The sequence below is a fragment of the Dipodomys merriami genome, unplaced genomic scaffold (assembly GCF_024711535.1).
Source record: "Dipodomys merriami isolate MVZ:Mamm:240054 unplaced genomic scaffold, mDipMer1.0.p SCAF_567, whole genome shotgun sequence".
NCBI classification, from domain to species: domain Eukaryota; kingdom Metazoa; phylum Chordata; class Mammalia; order Rodentia; family Heteromyidae; genus Dipodomys; species Dipodomys merriami.
This window is the reverse complement of record NW_027206143.1, coordinates 244,497-266,531: the sequence shown is the minus strand read 5'-3', so window position 1 is coordinate 266,531 and position 22,035 is coordinate 244,497. Positions and strand designations below refer to the sequence as shown.

Below are 22,035 nucleotides of genomic sequence, written 5' to 3'. Positions count from 1 at the left end.
TTTCACAAACTTGCATTTCTTCAAATAGAAATGCTAAAAACTTTAGAACAGACATTAAAATAGATAAAAAATTCTGTTACTAGAATTTGTCCAGCAAACATGCTCTGTAGTGTGTATTTTCAAAATTTTGGGTATTTTTTCCAGGGTCTCACACATATTATTTAAGTGCACTGTCAATGAACTACAATTCCCTGTCCAAATACTTTTTTTTACTTCTCTTTAATACATTCATAGAAGTATAATGAATTGATCCTATACAAATCTTTTTGACCTTTGAGACTTGAAAACTTGCTTGCTAAAATGATTGCAGTATTATACAAATGGATCACTATGAGTAGTTTATCAATTCCTCCACAATGCATTACTATATTTTGTGTCATCTTTTTATATTAGAGTCATACTAGTGATTTTTCTTTTTCTTTTTTCTAAGATACTAAAGAGGAACTTATTTGATATGCTCCTCTTATTGACTATTAATTTACACATGTTCTTTAAAGAAATATCCTATTCAGGAAAAATTATATAGAAATAGAAGATATAAAAATACTTAAGATTAAGAATCATTGTAGCATTCACATTTTAGCATTAACAAATATGTTACCTCTATATGTTGGATATGTTTTCACTTCGGTTATAGTGTCCTTTGAATTATGAGTATAGTGTCCTTTGAATTATGAAAGGCTATCAGTTGATATAATCCAGTATATTCTTGCTTTTCGTTAGCAACTAATGCTTTCCATTTAGAAACCTTAGGGATACAATGTCATGAATTTTTACGTTTATCTCTTATAGGTTTTTACATCTCACATTTAGTTTGATAATCATTTTTTATTTTAAATTTTTGTATAAGAATTGAGGTAGACCAGGTGCCTAAAGGTCACCCCTTTAATCCTAGCTAATCAGGAGTCTGAAATCTGAGGATCACGGTTTAAAGCCAGCCCGGGCAGGAAAGTCCATGAGACTCGTATTTCTAATAAACCACTAGAAAGCCAGAAGTGGTGCGGTGGCTCAAGTGGTAGGGTGCTCACATTGATCTGCAGAGCACATGGACAGCGCCTAATCCCAGAGTTCAAGCTCCATGAGTGACAAAAAACAAAACAAAAGAAACAAAAAAAGGGATTGAGGTAGTAGTCTAAGATCATTCTTTAAATCTCGAGAGAAAATAGTGCCAATACACCCATTTAAGATTCTATTTTTTATTTCATAAATCATAGGCTAGTTTTCAAAATCAATTAACCATAAACTGAGAATTTATTTTTGACAAATCTGTTACATTCTTCTATGTGTCTGCTCTTGTAGTAGAACTATGTTGTCTTTACTACTAAACATGGTAAAAAGATTCAAAGCTAGTATGAAGGCTGAAGCTACACCATTTTACAAGATTGTTCTAACTGACCTGTATTCCTTGAATTTACATACGAGTTTATTGAGCAGGTGGACCAATATTCTACAGAGATATCTAGATGTTTGAAAGTGACTCATATTTTGTACCTTGTCAAAGCACAAGACCCCAGATATTATATATAGAAAAATGTCTTCAGAGAATACTCGAAACAATTAAAATTAATTCAAGAATGAGTTGCGATTTAGATAACACTGTAACATAACAAAGCTGAGTGATAACAACTTGAGCTGTACAACAGAGGAAAGTGAGAGGAGAAAGAATGATGGACCACATAGGAGCTATATGTGATTGCTATTGTGTTTTCAAAACCAGAAAGACTTCAGAGAAGAGAAGGAGAAAAATAAGGTTTCCTGAGACAAGTTTCTTTTTAATCCATCTAATAGTTTGTACTAAAAGTCAGTGAAAATGGGAAAAATTAAAATAGAAATTAAAGCATTGTATATACCTGTTACAATGTAAAGAAATTGTAATAGGAATATGATAATTAATTTCCAAAGAAATAAGAGAAAGAATAGTTAAACTCTAAAGGGAAAAATAATGAAGAGACAAAAGAAGCAAAGTAAAACCTTTATCAATAACAAATACAAGAGTTTGGAAGTGGAAAGGCAGTGGAAATATTCTAAATAACAATAAAAATTGCTAACGTGGATAGAATATGGATCACATGTTATCATATATAATTTTGAAAGGCCATACTAGGAATGAAAGTTTGAAAGTCATGGTTTAAAACACTATTTGGATTATAACTAGACAGAATATCTCAGTGGTAAACCATTGGCCTTGCATATGTGAAGCAATGGTGTGATCTCGCAAGCATTACAAAGTACACACAAAGCACACACACACACACACACACAAACCACATAAACACACATACACACACACACACACACACACACCACATAACCACATACACACATTTGGAATATTGATTTTATTATATTAAACGGAGGAAATTATCACAAACAGTAAAAGTATGTTAATGTATGAAATCATAATATTGCTCATACTATTTAAAAGTTTAGTAGAAATAAAATAGTCACAATATACTTGGATTTTAATAGATTAAGTAAATCGAAAATTAATAGAAGACATGAGAACCTTTGCAAATAAGTTTTAAATAATAATCATTTTGAAACAAGTGTCCTTTTATTTTGACAAAAGCTTGATGTTACTGGTGTTTTAACTCAAGGTTTAGAATGTGATAGCGAGGTGCTCTATATAACACTAGCGATCACTACATCTCTAATCAGTTCACTCCGAATAGTTTTATAATAAGGTCTCATAGTTTCCCAGTCTCTCCTGAATTACAAACCCTATTTACAATTCCCACCATAGCTAGAAAATGGATTCAACAAATCACCATGCTGAGCTCAAACTTTTTTTTAAATTCAAGTACAAATATTTCCAAAAAGTGATCAGGTAATGAAGGCTTTCTTAATAAAGTAAGTGCTTCTTGAAAATACAGTAAATATTTGTTACCTGGACAAGTATGTTTATAAATATAAGAAAATAAATGTATTTAAATTCACTAACCATATAAAAATTAAGAAAATAATTTCAAATAGCCACATGTTACATATTTTAAAAGCAAAATATATGTGACTGAATAATATACATGTGTAGAAATCATGCAAAATTATATTAACTGATCCTACAACTCGAAAAAAGAATTACCCTAAAGAAACAAAAGGAAACATTTAAGCTCAAAATTTGAAAATTAGAAAATAAAATGAAGTAGGGGCTGGGACGGTAGCTCAGTGGTAGAGCGATTGCCTTCCATGCATGAAGCCCTGGGTTCGATCCTCAGCACCATATAAGCAAAAAGGAAAAAGCTGGAAGTGGTGCTGTGGTTCAAGTGGTAGAGCACTAGCCTTGAGCTGAAGAGCTGAGGGACGGGGACCAGGCACAGAGTTCAGGCTCCACAACCGAACCCCCCCCCCAAAAAAATAAAAGAAAATGAAGTGTACACTTTAGTTGACTTAATTAAGTGGAAAAGCTCTGTGTATCAATTTTATAATAAAAAATGCATTAAAAAAGTTAGCAAAAGTACCGATTGATCAATAGCAACAGCAAAAGCATCAGTAGTTCTTGTTTTGAGTGTACAAAAATATCGATGGAAGATATAACAATGTTCCTTCCATAAGAAATGTATTCATTACCTCATTTATGTAACTTTAACCCCTGTGTACCTTACCATTACAATAAATTTAATTGAAATTAAAAATAAACCTATATATATATATATATATATATATATATATATATATATATATATATATATATATATATATATATATATATATATATATACCAATTAAGAATTCTTAGAAGCCATTGGTTAAAATTTTTGTAAAAAACTTCCCTAAATACCCAAGGAATATACTTTGATGATACTATTTAAATACTTCAACCTCAGCAGAAAAGCAAAAATTTTAAAAACTGTTACAAAGTAAAGTAATAAATCAGAATATATTACTATTAATAATAATCATAAGATGATTTTGTAGTGGTAGTCAAATATGTAAGAAATGAGGCAATTTGCCATTCATCTGCACTTAATAAGTGAGAAAGAATTTTCTAGGTCTTCTTAACTTATCATAAGTTTAATGAAATTATTCTGTCACATCATATGATAATCAGATAAAGCTGATATTAGAGCAAAGAACAGATTGTATTAAGTTTTTGAATGTTAATGTATATACTTATCTTGGTTGTGGGAAAATGTGGAGATTTCAACTTGGGGTATATTGTTCTTGCAGGCCGGGATTCCCTTTCCACAAGAACATGCATCTCATCTGTCCTTTTAGCCTTCCCATCATCAGTGGCATCAGAGTTGCACACTAACTTGTCTAGCTTGCTACCTTGACTGACCAGGATCCACAGTCCTTCCAATCTTAGTGTCTAGATAGTGCAGGTTGGTAGAAATGATCCAATTCACCCAGCTATAGATTGAGAAGTAAGTCCACTAAACTTTTGGTTTGCGTTCTGTTCTCAAGCCTCCAAAATAGTTAAGAGTACACATGGGATCCCCTGTTGCCAAGCAATAAGAATATTTTAAAGCAACTAGACATACATATGACTTAGGCTTGTGAATACCTCGGGAAAAGTATAAAAGGGCAGTGAAGCATAGAGGACAGCCAGAATTTTAACTACCTACTCAGAGGCTGAATAAGCAGAGCTAGCTACTCGGGAGTCTGAGATCTGAAGACCACTGTTCAATCATGAAAATACAAGCGATTATCTCAAAAAAAAAACAGAATTGTAGCATCTCAAAAAAAAAAAAACCAGAATTGTAGCAGAGGCTGAAGTGGTAGACCACTATCCTTGGGCACAGAAGCTGAGGAATAGTTTCCATGGCACTATCAAGCCTCAAGAATGATGAATGCATGCATGAGCACATGCACATGTGCGTGTGTGTACTCACACATGCATGCACACATACACAAACACAAATGAGTATTTCAATGTGAAGTTTTTATTTTTTTATCTTGCTGTACTTTATTTCTCTGTATTAGTTCACAAATTAACAAAATCAGCTAAGGACCTATTTACATAAAATGCGTCATGTTTCTCTAAAATCTACTCTCTTTTTGGAAGTCTGCTTTTATTTGACCCAAAAGTAAATTATTCAGGAAGTCAATTCATCACTCTCAAGTTTATAGTATTAGATGATTGTTTAGGTTCCTCCTAGCAATATGATTTTGTGAAATCCTGCATCAAGTAATATATTTCTTTCACTAGAAGAGAAACCTCTGTCAAACAATTAATAATAGCTTATTCTCCTGCTGGCATTCATCTGTAGTTTTATTTTCTTCATATATTTCATGATCAGTCTGTGTATGCCAAAGACTGCTGTGAAAATAAAAACACCCTTCTCAGTGCTTAGCATGTGTATACCATTCATAGATACTGAAATTGCTTTGGAATAAATAATGTTCACCCTATCTTGAGAAAGAAGAATTGGTTTCTCAGCACTTTAGGTAAGAACTTGAGGGAAAGAAACAAAAGGAAAAGTGAGGAACAACTCAACACATAGATTCAAATGAAACAAACAACCTAAGAAAACACAAATTAATTCAGTACTCAAGAACCTGCAGGAAATGAAAGATTTAAAAAAATCAGCTATGACAAGCTTATGAAATTCGTGACTACATGGGAGTGCAATGTTGTGCCGATAGTGGCAAAAGCCCAGACTGAACAGAAAGTTCTGTACACAATGCCATGCACCTGGTGTTCTAAATTCCAGGAAGAATAACATCAAGTGGACTGAGGCCAAGTTCATACACAAGTAGGAAGCCAGTTTCTAGCTGAAAAATAATCAGGATAACTTGGGGCTCGGGGCATGACAAAGTGGTAAGAACACACATTTAAGGGGACAAAACACTCAATTCAAACTCTAATATTAGGAGTATGAAAGAAAAAAGCTATGATTTTAAATAATTAGAACAATTGTAACACTTGAGTATTTGAGTGGAGAAAAATCCATTAGAGAGATAGAATGAACCCACGTTCCAATGCTCCTTTAGTGATAATGTTTAGTCGTACTTCAGACAAAACAGAGTTACCTTGCAAATGAGCATGGATGTGCATTTGGGTGATGGAAATACTCTACTTACACAGGTGTAAATTAAATAGATTTTTGGGGGTAGATTGTAGTTCTTGAACTAAGAGCGTGGGTGTTGTCCATGAGCTTTTTCTCTCAAGGCTACCACTCTAATACTTGGAGCCACAGTTCCAATTCTGATTTTCTGTTGGTTGTTTGGAGATAAGAATGCCCAGGATGGCTTCAAACCAAGATCGTCAGATCTCAGCCTCCTGAGTAATCCTGATTCCAGGCATGAGCCGTCGATGTTTTTAATAATTTAGTTAATTGTATAGTTACAGAAGTTATAAATTATGATTGTAACCTGTGTAATATATGTGTGTATGTATAGATCAATGCATACAGTTAGAAATACATTAAAATATTTTTTTTGTCGGTCATGGGGCTTGAACTCTGGGCCTGAGCGCTGTCCCTCAGCTCTTCAGCTCAAGGCGAGCACTCTACCACTTGAGCTACAGCGCCACTTCCGGTTTTCTGGTGGTTTATTGGAGATAGGAGTCTCACGGTCTCTCCTGCCCAGGCTTGCTTTGAACCGCGATCCTCAGATCTCAGCCTCCTGAGTAGCTAGGATTACAGGCGTGAGCCACCAGCACCTGGCTACATTAAAATATTTTTGCATCTAAAGTAGATTTATGAAATCATCCTTCATTAAAAGTATAATGGAAACAAAAGTTAATAAGGAGCAAAACAAAGGTAATTGTTACACGTTTCTTTTTGTTGAATGGAATATGAATTGTGAGAATCAGTTTGGGAAAACCATCTCTACATTAACAAAATGGATAATTGCTATTAATTCCAATCCATCTCTTTGCCCATATTGTGCATCCTCACACATGAGTGTCAAAATCAAACCACACTTTTTGCCTTTGTTTTTAACTCACCTGTTATAATTTAGGGGCTAGATGAAGTAATCAAATAAAGATTAAAATAATAGTAAGTGAGGCTATTAGAGCTGAAAAACATTTTAAATATGATAACTAAATAAATTACATATTTCTTAGTTTTACTCTGTTGTTATGTCCCTCATTCCCACATTAGGAAAGTACATAGAAGGTTCTCACTAAATTATATGTAATTATTAAAAATTTATTGAGGGCTGGGAAGGTGGCTCAGTGGTAGAGCACTTGCCTTGCATGCTCGAGGCCCTGGGTTCAATTCCTCAGCACCACATAAGCAAAAAAAGAAAAAAGCCAGAAGTGGTGCTGTGGCTCAAGTGGTAGAGCGCTAGCCTTGAGCTGAAGAGCTGAGGGACAGCACCCAGGCCCAGAGTTCAGGCCCCATGACCGGAAAATAAATAAATAAATAAATAATTTAAAAAAAATTAAAAAAATTAAAAAAAATTATTGAAAGAATATGGGCACAGTGTGGTTTTAGCTTATTGAAAACTGTATGGGGTAGTGTGTTTTTGAGGACTTGCAATACGTTGTGATGGAGATGAAGGGAGGGATGTGCTTATTCTGGAAAACTGGCTAGAGGATTGCTCCCAGAAAGATAGTGATGAATTCTTCCAAAAGGACAGTAAAATCACTTTCACAACCATGTTCACTACTGCAGTCTTCACTGTAGCCAAGTTATGGAAACAGCCCAGATGCCCTTTGGCGAAGGGATGGTTGGCAAAAGTGTGTCATATATACATAAGTGGAATGTACTTATCCATTATGAAGACTGTTACGTTATTTGCAAATAAATGGATAGATCTAAAAATATGTTAAATAAACAATGTCAAAGCTAGACACACAAAGGACCCATGTTCTGTCTCATATTTGGAAGCTAGAACTTTATACAATTTTACACAGCAATATTAACCAAATCATGCTATTTGTAGAGGAGTATTTAAAAGATGTAATTTTTTATAAAATTGAACTTTTAATCCAACAAAATAAATACCAGGAAACTATCACTTTGAAGATGTGAGAGGAAGTCAAAGGGAAAGAATAAAAAGAGTTATGGAGGAAGAAAGTGAAGACATGATATTCAATGCAGATAGTATGAAACTAGAAAAAATTAAAGTGTGGTGAGGTTTAGAAAGGCAGGGAAAAGTTATATAAGGATCCATTATACTTAAAAGCATTATTTATTGAATGTAAATTCCCTTGTGCAACTAGTTATGATAATAAAAATATAATTTAAAACAATGGAGCCATCTGATCTTAAACTGTGTTCTCTTAAACCATGAGTCAATATAATAGTTTCCTCCTCAGAAATTTTCTTTGCAGGTATTTTCCTTTTAGTGACAGAAAAATGATCAATGCAATGAATATCAATACATCACATTGCACATCATAAAGAGACACAATAAAAATCACAGTAAAAATGTTAGAATTAACCACATGATAAAATAACAGGTAGAATATGCCAAATGATCATTGATTGTTTTTCCAAGTACTATACCAATGGTATATAATTTAATCCTCACAATAATTCCATAAAGTGGAACTATTTACATTTTTAATTCTCAGATGATGATATTGAAGTCTTCAGAGTTGGAATTACTAGTACAACATTGCACACATGTTAAGTGTTAGCCTGAGGTTCATCTCCCACTGTATCAATTAACCTCATTCTATTTTATGACTAAAATACCAGCACTTAGTCTACAAATTCTAGGAAAATTTCCCAGAATTATTATGTACACTCATAATATTTCACTTTATCTTTGTTAGAAAATAGGGAACTGTAATATGAATACTCAAAGTTCATAATCAGTGCATACCTCCCTGGTGAAAGGAAATGCTAAAGTATAACATTCTTGATTTCTAGGTCAAAATAGCAGAAATCATATTCTATCCCTTCACTGAACACTGCACTGCCTGGGGACCCTATCTCTGTTTAACACTGTATTTCGGAAAGAATGACCTCCCAATTCCTGATGGAAACAGACTGCAGGTCTTATGGAACAATCATTTCCACATTGTAGCTCAACTAAGTTGTTTACCATTAGAAATATTTTGATTGCTTTTTATACCAACATTTTGAGAGAAAGGTACTACTTTAAAATGCTATTAAAGTAAGACATATAAAAATCACCTTTGACCCTAGATAAATATTTTACCTTTCTTGTACCCAAAAATGCAGTCTCACATATCATTAATGAATTAAAGCCTCTCCAACTTGTGAGTACAATTGGTTTAAAAAGACATAAAGGGCTGGGAAGGTGGCTCAATGGTAGAGCGCTTGCCTTGCATGCGTGAAGCCCTGGATTTGATTCCTCAGCACCACATTAAAAAAAGAAAAGAAAAAAAGCTGCAAGTGGCACTGTGGCTCAAGTTGAAGAGCGCTATCCTTGAGCTGAAAAGCTGAAGGACAGCGCCCAGGCCCAGAGTTCAGGCCCCACTACCAGACTCCCTCCCCCCGCCCAAAAAGACATCAATACTACTATATTTGTTCAAAATTTATGATACTGAAGATTCAATTGTAAACTGTTAACACTTGAAAACAACTCTTTTTCTTGGGAGTAGGAAACAAAACACAAGATTAATCCTAATCATTTCCAAAGACATTTATTTATACTACAAATTCACTCTTAAAACTACAAAGATTCTAAAACTAACTGAAGCATAGTGTCACAAAGTGCATAATTTAACTTCATCATGTACATTTAAAGGACTGTGCTAATAGAAAACAAAGTTATACTAAAAATTAGCTCACACAATTCACTTCCATTATTTTATTCTATATACTTTAGTTTCATAAAAACTGTCTTTTGATAAAATGATGCATAAAAAGCCTATATACCCACTTACATTTTCAGATTTTAACAATGTTTATTTTAGAAATGTCTTTAGCTGTATAGTCAATGAACTGAAATAACACTAAAGTATTCAAAGGGTTTTCAGAAATTGCAAGACTCGCTTTTGCATGTTATTTATATTGGAAAAGATATTCAAAAAGCCTTATTTGTTAAAGTTGTGATAGTTACTTCCACAAAAGTACTATTAATGAAGAAACCTTTGTATGTAAAATACAACTTAAAATGCATCCACAATCTGGAGGTGACACATGCTTTTTTTGTTTATTTGTTTTTGCAATGTATAGCTAACAAACATATACACAATACTGTTTTTCAGTCAATATGATCGGATATTCAAACCTAAAAAATATGGGATTTATTCTTAGTGTGAATAGATACTATCTTATAAAGAATGTTATTTTCAACAGAAATCCGGAAAGAGTTAATCCACCTTGAGTTTCACAGGAATAACCAGAGTGTAATACCTGTTTGGTCAAGTCAGTCAAACTCACTCCATGAGTATATCTTAAAAGTATAGCCAATTTAAGAGGTCAAATACATATTTTGTACTGACAGTCATCTTACAGCAATAACTTACTACTTAAATATATGTGTATCTTCTTGCCTAACATATACAAAGAGCTGAAAGTGATCTCTTTTATCTAACTTAATGTTGTAAATGCTTTAATTATGATGATGTTATTATTTGATGAATATAATGTACAGAAGGGTGGTTCCACTGAAATGACAGTATGGAACACTGATAAATAACAACATTGCAAAATAGTACTTTTCAGCCTCTCTCTGTCCTCATTGGCAAGCAACATGGCAACCGCACACACTTACACACACACACACACACACACACACACATTTGTGCACATGTACACACACATTTACATGCAAGGCAAATTCAGGGTTTATTGTACAATAAAGTTCAAATAAAATATTAGTGATAAGGCTAAGGATAATGGGTGTAGAGGAACACATAGAAAAGGAAGTTATTGGTATAGGAAATTTGTTTAACAGGATCCTAACAGAGAACTTCCCAAACATGCAAAAAGACAGGCCTATTCAGATACAAGAAGCTTTTAGAATTCCAAATAGACCAGAAAAGAATAGGACATCCCACCGTCACATTACAATCCACACAGGATCAACTCAGACCAAGAAAAGATCCTTAAAGCTGTGAAGGAGAAAAGATTAATCACCTATGAAGGAAAACCATTTAGAATCACATCAGATTTTTCAGCAGAGACAATCAAAGCAAGAAGAGCCTGGAATGATGTATCCCATGCCCTAAAAACAAACAACTATCAACCAAGAATACTGTACCCAGCTAAACTCTCCTTCATAACTGAAGGCCAAATAAAAACCTTCCATAGCAAAGAAAAATTGAAACAATACATCTCCACCAAACTAGCCCTGCAAAAGATTCTTAAAGATGTCCTACACATAGAAAACCAAGAAGAACGCAACAAAGGCCAAGAAACTGCACCCAAACTGAGAATCCAAGAACCATAGAAAGAACCTAGTTTTCACAGCCCCCGAGAAGGTGGATACATGGCAGGAAGTGCCAAATACCACTCAGTCCTTTTTATCAACATTAACGGACTTAACTCTCCAATTAAGAGACATAGACTGTCTAGTTGTATTAAAAAAAAGTTCCTTCTATCTGCTGCCTTCAGGAGTCACATCTTGCCCATAAAAACAAACACATTTTCAATGCTAAAGGCTGGAACAAAATCTACCAAGCAAATGGCCCCCATAAAAAGGCAGGAGTTGCAATCCTAATATCAGATAAAATAGACTTCATATTAAAATTTGTGACAAGCGATAAAGAAGGTCGCTACATACTAATTAAGGGTTCTCTCCTGCAGGAGGATATTACAATTCTAAATATCTATTCGACAAAAAATGTAGCACCCAAATTTATCCAAGAAACACTACTTTCCCTCAAATCCCACATAGATGCAAATACATTAATAGTTGGGGATTATAAAACACCACTCTCCCCACTAGATAAATCAACTCGGCAAAAACTAAACAGAGAAACCACAGATCTAAACAGCTGCAGAGATCAACAAGATTTAACAGACATCTACTGAATATTTCACCCAGCAGCATTAGAATACACATTTTTCTCAGCAGCACAAGGTACATTTTCTAAAATAGACCACATTTTAGGCTACAAAGCAAACTTGTCTAAATTCAGAAACAGAAGTTATACCTTACATTCTCTCTGACCACAAGGAAATAAAACTAGAACTCAACACCAAAAGCCACCAAAGAAAGGACGGTAACACATGGAGGCTGAACTACACACTGTTGAATCACGAGTGGGTCATGGAAGAGATTAAAAAGGAAATTCAAATGTTCATGCTATTCAACAAAAATGAACACACAAATTACCAGCTCCTTTGGGACACAGCAAAGGCAGTACTCAGAGGCAAGTTTATAGCTCTGAACTGCTACATCAACAAATTGGGGAGATCTGAAACCAACAATTTAATGACATATCTAAACCTCCTTGAAAAGAGCAGCAAGATAAACCCCAATCCAGTAGACAGAAAGAAATAATTAAAATTAAATCAGAATTAAATGAATTAGAATCCAAAAAAACTATAGAAAGAATCAACAAAACAGAGTTGGTTCTTCGAAAAAATTAACAAAATTGACAGACCCTTAGCAAATCTTATCAGGAAAAGAAGAGAATACACCCAAATAAATAAACTCAGAAATGAGAATGGAAACATCACCACAGAAACAACCAAGATTCAGAATATTATAAGGGAATATTTCTCAAAACTTTATGCTAATAAGTTTGAGAACTTGACAGAAAGGGACCTTTCCCTAGCAAATGTTGACATTCCAAAACTAAACCAAGATTTGTTAAACCATCTTAACAGATCCATATCAAGCATTGAAATAGAAACAGCAATATGAGACTTCCCAGCTAAGAAAAGTCCAGGACCAGATGGATTTACAGCGGAATTCTACAAGGCCTTCAAAGCAGAGCTCACACCAATACGCCTCTAACTCTTCAATGAAATTGAAAGAAAAAGTTCACTACCGAACACATTCTATGCAGACATCATAATCCTCATCCCAAAACCAGGCAGCAACTCATCAAAGAAAGAAAACTGTAGACCCATTTCTTTGATGAACATTGATGCAAAACTTCTCAACAAAATTTTGGCCAATCGACTTCAACAATTCATCCAAAAAATCATAAACCAATATCATACAGGATTCATTTCAGGAATGCAAAGCTGGTTCAATATATGCGTATCAATTAATATAATTCATCACATCAACAGGAGCAAGGATAAGCACCCCATGGTTATCTCAATAGATGCAGAAAAAGCATTCGAGAAGATTAAACACCCTTTTATGATGAAGGTTTTGGAACAATTAGGAATCCATGGAACATTCCTCAATACAATAAAGGCTGGATATGACAAACCTACAGCCAGCATTATACTCAATGGTGAAAAACTAAAGCCATTTCCTCTTAACTCAGGAAAAAGACAAGGATGTCCACACTCTCCACGTCTGTTCAAGCTAGTATTAGAATGCCTAGCTACAGCAATAAGACAAGATGCAAACATAAAGGGGATCCAAATAGGGAAAGAAGAAATAAAACTCTCCTTCTTTGCAGATGACATGATCTTGTATTTAAAGAATCCCATAGACTCCACTCCCAAATTACTCAAGCTGATTCAAAACTTTGGCAAAGTAGACTGGTATAAAATTAAGCCCCCAAAATCAATGGCTTTTCTGTATGCCAACAATGAGAAAAGTCTGGCTGAAATTATGAAAGTAACTCCATTTGTAATATCCCCTCAAAAAATAAAATACCTAGGAATTAACTTAACCAAAGGAGTGAAGGACATTTACGATGAAAACTTTAAAATCTTGGAAAAGGAAATCAAAACAGAACTTAGAAAATGGCAAAACATTTCATGAACCTGGATTGGAAAGATTAACATCGTGAAAATGGCAATACTTCCCAAGGCTATCTACAAATTCAATGAGATACCTATCAAAATTCCAACCTGGTTCTTCAAGAAAATAGAAGAGGCATTCTAAAAATTCATATGGAACAATAAAAGACCCCGAATAGCAAAAACGATCCTCAATGGAAAGAACACTACTGGAGGAATATCAATACCAAATTTCAAACTCTACTATTAAGCCATAGTAATCAAAACAGCTTGGTACTGGCATAAGAACAGACCTCAGTACCAATGGAATAGAATTGAAAACCCAGAAATGAACCTACAGACTTATAGCCATCTAATATTTGATAAGGGAGGTAAAAAAATAGAATGGAAGAAACACAACCTCTTCAGTAAATTGTGCTGTCAAAATTGGTTAACTACTTGTAGAAAACTAAAGCTAGATCCTTTTATATCACCCAGCAGAAGAATCAATTCCAAATGGATCAAAGACCTCGGAGTCAAACCAGACACTCTGAAAACATTACAGGATGGAATAGGAGAAACCTTAGGTCTCCTTGCTCAGGCCGAAATTTTCTTTATAGAGACCCGGAAACACAAGAAATCACAGAAAGGTTGGACAAATGGGATTGCATGAAGTTTCAGAGCTTCTGCATGGCAAAGGACATAGGTAGCAAGATCAATAGAAAGGCCACAGATTGGGATAAGATCTTCAATAGCCATACAATGGACAAGGGTCTCATATCTAAAATATACTTGGAACTTAAAGAATTAAATCCGCCACCAACAAATCCTCAAAGAAACATCTGCCCAATAAATAAGTGGGCTAAAGACATAAAGAGAAACTTCTCTGAAGAAGAAAGAAGGATGGCCAATAGAAACATGAAGAAATGCTCAATCTCCCTAGCCATAAAAGAATTGCAAATCAAAACAAAATTGAGATACCACCTCACCCCAGTTAGAATGGCAAAAATCAAGAACTCTAACAACAGATGCTGGAGGGGATATGGACAGAAGGGAACCTTACTGAATTGTTGGTGTGAGTGTAAACTTGTTCAACCACTTTGGAAAGCAGTATGGAGGTATTTCAAAAGAGTTCATATTGACCTCCCCTATGACCCAGCAAAATACCACTTTTGGGTATTTACCCAAATGTTTACAAACAAGACAACACTAAAGCTACCAGCACAACTATGTTTATTGCAGCATTATTTACCATAGCTAAGATATGGAACCAACCCAGATGCCCCTCAGTAGATGAATGGATCAAGAAAAAGTTGTATATATACACAATGGAATTCTATGCCTCCATCAGAAAGAATGACATTGCCCCATTTTTTAGGAAATGGAAAGACTTGGAAAAATTTATATTAAGTTAAGTAAGCCAAGCCCAAAGAAACATAGGTCCCATGGTTTCCCTTGTTTCCAATATCTAGTATATGTATGTGTCAAGAAGAAAAGGTCAGATAATGTGATATTAGAAAAATGAACCCTTAGATATGTATTTTAATGTTTTTTTTCTTTCATGCATTTTTTTCTAACGCATTTATAAGATTATTTCTTTGTTGCTTTGTATCTCCCTCCCCCACAGTATAACACCTGCTTTCACTATATTTGATGTTGGTACAATTTGTAGAGGAGAGGTGGAAAAACAAGTCGTTTAAGGATACAGTTGGACCCGTTGCAACAATGAGAAATACATGTTGTCATGTCGAAAACGAACTTTACAACTTTGGTGCCGGGGGGAGGGAGGGAGGACGGGGGCAGAGGATTGGGGGGGTCGGGGGGAATCTGGGAAGGGATGTGAAGGGCAAAGAAAGGAGGAATATGCAATGCTTGATAAGAAATGTACTCATTATCTTGCCCATGTAATTGTAATCCCTCTGTGCAGTATGTTCACAAAAAAATAAAAAATAAAAGAAAAGAACCTAAGGGATATGAGAACCAAATTATTATGATATTTCACTAGATATCCTATGAGAAAGCAAAACAAAATGCACCAGAAGAAAGCTCAGAAAATCTGAATATAATACAGGCCTATTTGTCCTCACTAAGTGTCATAAATGTATATGTTAATTCTAAGGAGACTTAAGTTCTAATAGCATTCGAACTACTGGAAGACACTCATGATTTACCGATACAAATTATGTCCATACAGGTAGACCCATGGCAACAGTGAAATGTACGAGTGGTTATGTTGAAAATGAACTTTACAACTTTCGTGCAGGGGGTGGGGAGGAGAGGGGAGAAGGGAAGGTGGGGAGGATTGGGTGGGGAGGATGGAAAGGGACAGGAAGGGGAAACAACGGAGGAGGCTACAATGCTTGATAAGAAATGTACTCACTATCTTGCCCATGTAATTGTAACTCCTCTGTACAGTATTTTCACAATAAAAAAACAAAGTATGTCCAAAAAATATTAGTGGTTAGGAAAAATGATAATTTGCCTTATTACAAAATAATTCATAATCCACTCACCACGGTGGTTACATTTTCCCTGTCTCTGCACATGTGACCATTTAATTTATTTTTAGTTCATTCATTCATTCATTAGTTTGGTGCTAATACTAGAGCTTGAACTCAGGGCCTGGCTCGGTCTCAGAATTTGTTATTTATTTTGATTTAATTTTCTCAAGGCTAGCATCTTACTGCTTATAAGAAAGCTCCATTTCTAGCTTTTGCTGGTTACTTTCAAACCAGAATCTAATGGGCTATTTTTCTTTGTCTGGTTTCAAACCACAATCATCAGATTTTGTCTTTCTGATTAGCTAGGAATAAAGACATGAGCCACCAGTGTGGCTCCTACTTTTTCCTATACTTATCTATTGCACATACTTAGATAGCAATTTAATATTGAGAGTATAGAAGGAAGATGTACAGTGATTATATTGTTCTGTCAGAAATTCAAGTTAGTAATGTAAATTTCTTCTTAAGACCATACACAAAAAATACTTAAGAAGAAATCTGATGATTTGTTTGTGTGTGTGTGTGTGTGTGTGTGTGTGTGTGTGTGTGTGTGTGTGTGTGTGTGTGTGTGTGTGTGTGTGCTGTTGCAATATGTTCCACATATAAGCACTGTGCAGGTGTGTCCAGCCATTCACAGTTATTGGATAAATATCTGCCTTGAGATACCAACTGATGGACAATGTCTATGTGTCCACTCTAGGCTTCCCGATGAAGAGGATTATACTTATCCTCATACATAGTATTCATATGAGTGGCCTTTTTGGAAAGTAGTGTCTGCACTGTAGTAAGCTGCAAGTCAAGCACTCTACACTGAGCCACCTTCCCAGGCCAAGGATTAAGATTCTTATCTGTAATTTGGTCAAAGCTATGTCTCTTTATGTAGGCGACTAACAATGTATTTACTAATTTCAAGTAAATACATAAATTCTATTTCCATCTTTTTTAAAAAAATAAAAAAAAACTTGTTTGCTCTGTAAATTGAGTAGAAGCATGGATTTTCTGGCTAGCTAGGTCATTGCACATCTGTATCTCTTTTCCTCTCTCTGTTTTATGGTTCTCATAGACAATATGATTGCTCCATAATTATCCTAATTTATTTTGCTTTTCTATTTTTGGTTGCATCATTTCACTTTCTGCTCTGCCATTTCCCAAAACAGCACCACATGAATAGAAAAATATAGAAGTGGTGCTGTGGCTCAAGTGGTAGAGCGCTTGCCTTGATTTGAAGAGCTCAAGGACAGTGCCCAGGCATAGAGTTCAGGCCCCACAACTAATTTTTTAAAAAAAAGAATCTCAATACTTGATAATTCTACTAACAGATCTGACTGAAATCAGTTGATTCACACTTTTCCTGTAAAATGAAAGAATAGATCCAGGCTAGGAAAGCAGCTAGAGAAGGCAGGCAGATTGTATCTGTAACAAAACTTTGTGGAAAATGGAATCGAGGATTACTTACTGGTGATTCACTTGTACTTGACGCATGATTCTGAATTATTGCTTGCTGATTCTGAACTATTGCTTTGATCATTATATTCTCCAAGAAGAAAAAGTGAAATTTAGAAAAAGTGAAATTTAATTGATAGCAAAGGACTACTAATACATTTTGACTTCTCATTAAGCATCTTCAATCATCAAAATCACCTGAAGACAATAGATAGGCCTATTTTTAGATGAAAACAAGTGTCTTTAAAAAAAAAAACCAAGAATTTAGGTAGTCATACAAAGGACTTCTATTTTATTACTGCATTATACATTTTTTCTAATGTTGGATACCAACATTAGAAAGCTATTAGAAAGCTCATAAATCCCATATGTTGAATAGTGAGTTCTCGTACACTATAACATGGTATTTCCCAAATCATTTACATAGATGGCATTGTTTCCTATTTTCTCTTTCCTAGAATAAGCTGCACATGAAGACACCACTGGTCCTGATTTTCAGTCTGTACCTTTGAATACTGAGGAAAATCTTTCCTCTGCTCCCTATAATTCACTACTCTCCAGTTAGAATAATTTAGAATAGTAAAAATGGAAAAAGACAAAATATATCATGGTGAAAAAACATATGCAGAACATTCACCAGTTTTTTCTGACCAGTTCAACCAATGTGAACTATTGGGGAAATACATGGACACCTCATTCCCACTGGTACTCAAAATCTCTGGTTAGGCAATTCTGACGAAGACAAGGAACAAGATGAAAAATGAGGAATGGTATCAATTGCAAGAAAAAAATGGAGTAGGATCCAAGAAAATTTCTTCTTTGGGATGTTGAAATGTATCGACTTACTGTGGTGTGAACACTGCTTTCCAAAATGGCCACCCAGATGAATTCTAGGGATGAGGATGAGTATACCCTCTTCATTGGGAAGCCTAGAGTGGACACTTAGACATTGTCCATTAGTTGGTAGCTCAAGGCAGATATTCATGCAATAACTCTGAATGCCTGGACACGCCTGCACAGTACTTATATGTGGAATAATATCAGAATGGCTTCTTTATTACTTCATCATGATGCAGATACCAATCCCCAAACTAAAGGCCTCTTGACCTCCTTGCATCTTGCTGCTGGGAATAGAAATAGCAAAGATACTCTGTATCTCCTTGTGTTGAACCATTATATCAAACCAGGTCTGAAGAACAATTTTGAAGAAACTGCATTTGATATTTCCAAAAGGATAAGTATGTATCACTACCTCTTTGAAGTTGTCGAAGGCTGTACAAATTGTTCTCCTAAGTCGTAATGGTTTGATTTCTTAAATTTCAAAAATGCCAGTCCATCTTTGGTGTCCCTACAAATTTTTTTCACAATGCAAAGCAGCAGCAATATCTTACAATAAATATTTATGTATTCCATGGTATACTTCCAAGTGAATTGCATGACTTTGATATCAAAATGTATTCAAGAGATGTTTGTATACATCTATAATGATTTCTGCAGAGTTTGTGATTCTTTAAATCAGAAATAATTTTAACTTATCTGTTGAAATGAATAGTATAGAAACTAAAGATGTTCCGGGTGCTTTTCTGAAAAAAGAATATCTATGTTTGTGTAATATCCATAATCTATTTCATTCTCTCCTAGATATAATACTTTGAATTCTACATTGTTATATAATGTATGGATTCATTGATAAATGTGACCTTTCAGATTGCATTCCACATAGAAGAATTTTAAGACTCCTTTTTTTCGTAGTTTCTTATATTATTTTATTTCTTTGGGATAAAATGGCAATATTATCTAATTTCAAGTTTTGTAAAGGTTATACTATGTAAAGGCCTTTCTAAGGTGAAAATTTAATACACTGATGTCAAACTAACCTTTAATTCTATGAATTACATGTATTGTTACACTTGTATTTTTGTAATCAACTTTTTAATAACTGTTTTTCATATCTTGCATCAGAAGAATGAAAAATATGGAATACTTCACAAATTTTCATATCATCCTTGTGCAAGTGCCATGTTAATCTCTGTATTGTTGTAATTTGGGTAGACCTGCTGCTGAAGCATGTAGTATCCTCTAAATTTAAGTAAGTAATGATACAATCTTTATACAGGCATTTATCCATGGTTGCCTATTTGTAACAAGGAACCCTTATTGTTCCTAAAAATGCTATTGATCTTATTTCTCTAAGTACAGTGGAAAAAAACTTATATAGTTCGGTCGATTGCTCACATTTACAATTTTTTTGTCAATGACTATTTTGTCATTTTCATTTTAAATTTGATCATACTTTGAAGCCTTTACAGCTAAGTCCAAAGGTGGTGGCTTTTCAAGTACTTATTTATCAACTGAGTTAGCTTTGTGGAGCTAATGGATTCAAAGTAAGCCTTGCTTAAGAGCTACTTCTAACTTTCTGCAGCTTAAAATTTCCCAAATGAGCTCTTGCTGGGACAAATGTCTACCTGAACTGTGAAGACTCAGGGTCTATGTTGAGGGGGCAGAATGATGCAGGCTCCAGCCTCGGGATTATCTGAGGACTGTGTTTGGGATTAGGAAAGCTCTTGGAACGCCAGGCTACAGAGGGAAAATGTTCCCTCTCCCTTTCTCAAAACATGTCACAGACTCCTGGGAGCTGAGGAAGTGGCTCTTCTGCTTGCTTAAGCATAGATGAACAGCTGGTCAAGCATTTTCCTGAGATTGGAGAAGTGGTTTGAGCTTGCTCTAAAATAGTTTAGATAATAATATACCTAGACATTCTCTCATAGGTTAAGTAAAAATGTATCTGTGGAAATCTTTTGTGTGAATGTTTTCTGACCAAATCTTGGAAAATATTATGCTTGCTAGTCTTTAAATACCCACTAACAATAAAGCACAGCATGCAGTGGCAATTGCTCTTTGCACTCTGCATCCCCTGTGTCCTGGTGATTTTGTGACCCTTACCCAGGGACCCCAACGCACTAGACATTGACACTGAACCTTTACCTTTCTTCCATGTAGGAACAGACCAACCAGAATATCTTACCTTGACAGCATGGATTGTCTTACTGGAACAAAAATAATCTTAGTTACAAGGGATCATAGAGAGATAAACAGTTCAGACAGAATTGTTCAGAATGGAAGGTATTTTATCAAAACATAATTGTTTATTATACGTATCATTTCAAAAGTAGCTAAAGCCAAGAAAGTGAAAAAATTGTTCATAGGCATGATTACCTACTGTCCTGACCTATCATCCAACCAAGCAGGAACTTACACTACTGACATTCTATCACCAAATATTGCAATAGCTCCTGGAGAAGTCCATATGTTTCTCCTCGATATTAGACCTTAAATTTGTAATGTTTTAATCACAGTGTTTCCTCTTGCCTCTAGGCTGCCTGTCTACAAATGGTAAAGCTTTAAGTCTAACTCTACCAAAAACTGAGGTAGAGATAATGGAATAATACTTTAAAACAGAGTTGCCTTTGATTCCCTAAACACAATACAACAATGCAAAACAATTTTTATATTATATGTACTTATATATTTTATATTTATATGTGCTGATTTTAAATTTCATACAGTGAATCTTACTAGAATTGATAATTTGACAAATATATTTACATTTATTCCCATAAATAGATTGGAATATAAATAATTGGGTTTAGAATATATATTAGAATATAAAAAGTATCAATGCAATATCTTCAGTATAAGCTTGTGATACCTTCTAAGTCGTCGTGGTCTTCTGAATACACATGGTAAAATAACAGTATTGTTTTCTGCTAATCTATAAGGGATTTTAGTCTGATGCTCTGTGTATTGTTTTAACTTGCTGGTCCCAAAGTGTTTTTCTCCATATTTCTGAAGCATTCTTACTGATTATACCCAAATTTTGCTGATATGATGTCTAAAAGCTATTATTCTTCTGCAGGACCCACGGGTCCTAGGATAACAGATCCCAGTTATCTGCATCATCAGATAACAAGGGCATGACTTCTCACATAGGCCCAGGCAACATGCCAACAGAAAATAATTAAAGACTCATCTCAATTTTTCATTTCCTATAATATTTCAGGGCCCCAATTGCTTACAAGAATTAGCAGTAATCAATTGTGAAATGCAAGGCAAGTTAAAATGAAAGATGAGATCACAAAATCTGAGAGAAAGTTCTGTAATTCAAACATTCAATTGACAGATGACCAGTCCATATGAGTGAACAAAATCACAAATGAACAAGGTTATTTTTAATACCTTTCTCCTAATGATGAATGAAAAATTTCAGTGCAGCCAAAAAAATAGTTTCTGGAATGATAGATCGTAATTGGTCTACCAAGACTAGGAAAACTTGATTTAGAGGTCAAATATAATTTAGAAAAACATTAATTGAGAAGACCCTTAGTGCTTCAAAACACTGGTACTTCAGTAAAACTTGGTTCTGT

At 34.6% G+C, this 22,035-nt stretch overlaps 1 pseudogene; it reads right to left on the bottom strand.

Moving 5' to 3' along the window:
* Positions 1–19,580: 19,580 nt before the first annotated feature.
* LOC138812357 (U6 spliceosomal RNA) lies at positions 19,581–19,680 on the bottom strand (annotated as a pseudogene).
* Positions 19,681–22,035: the final 2,355 nt, after the last annotated feature.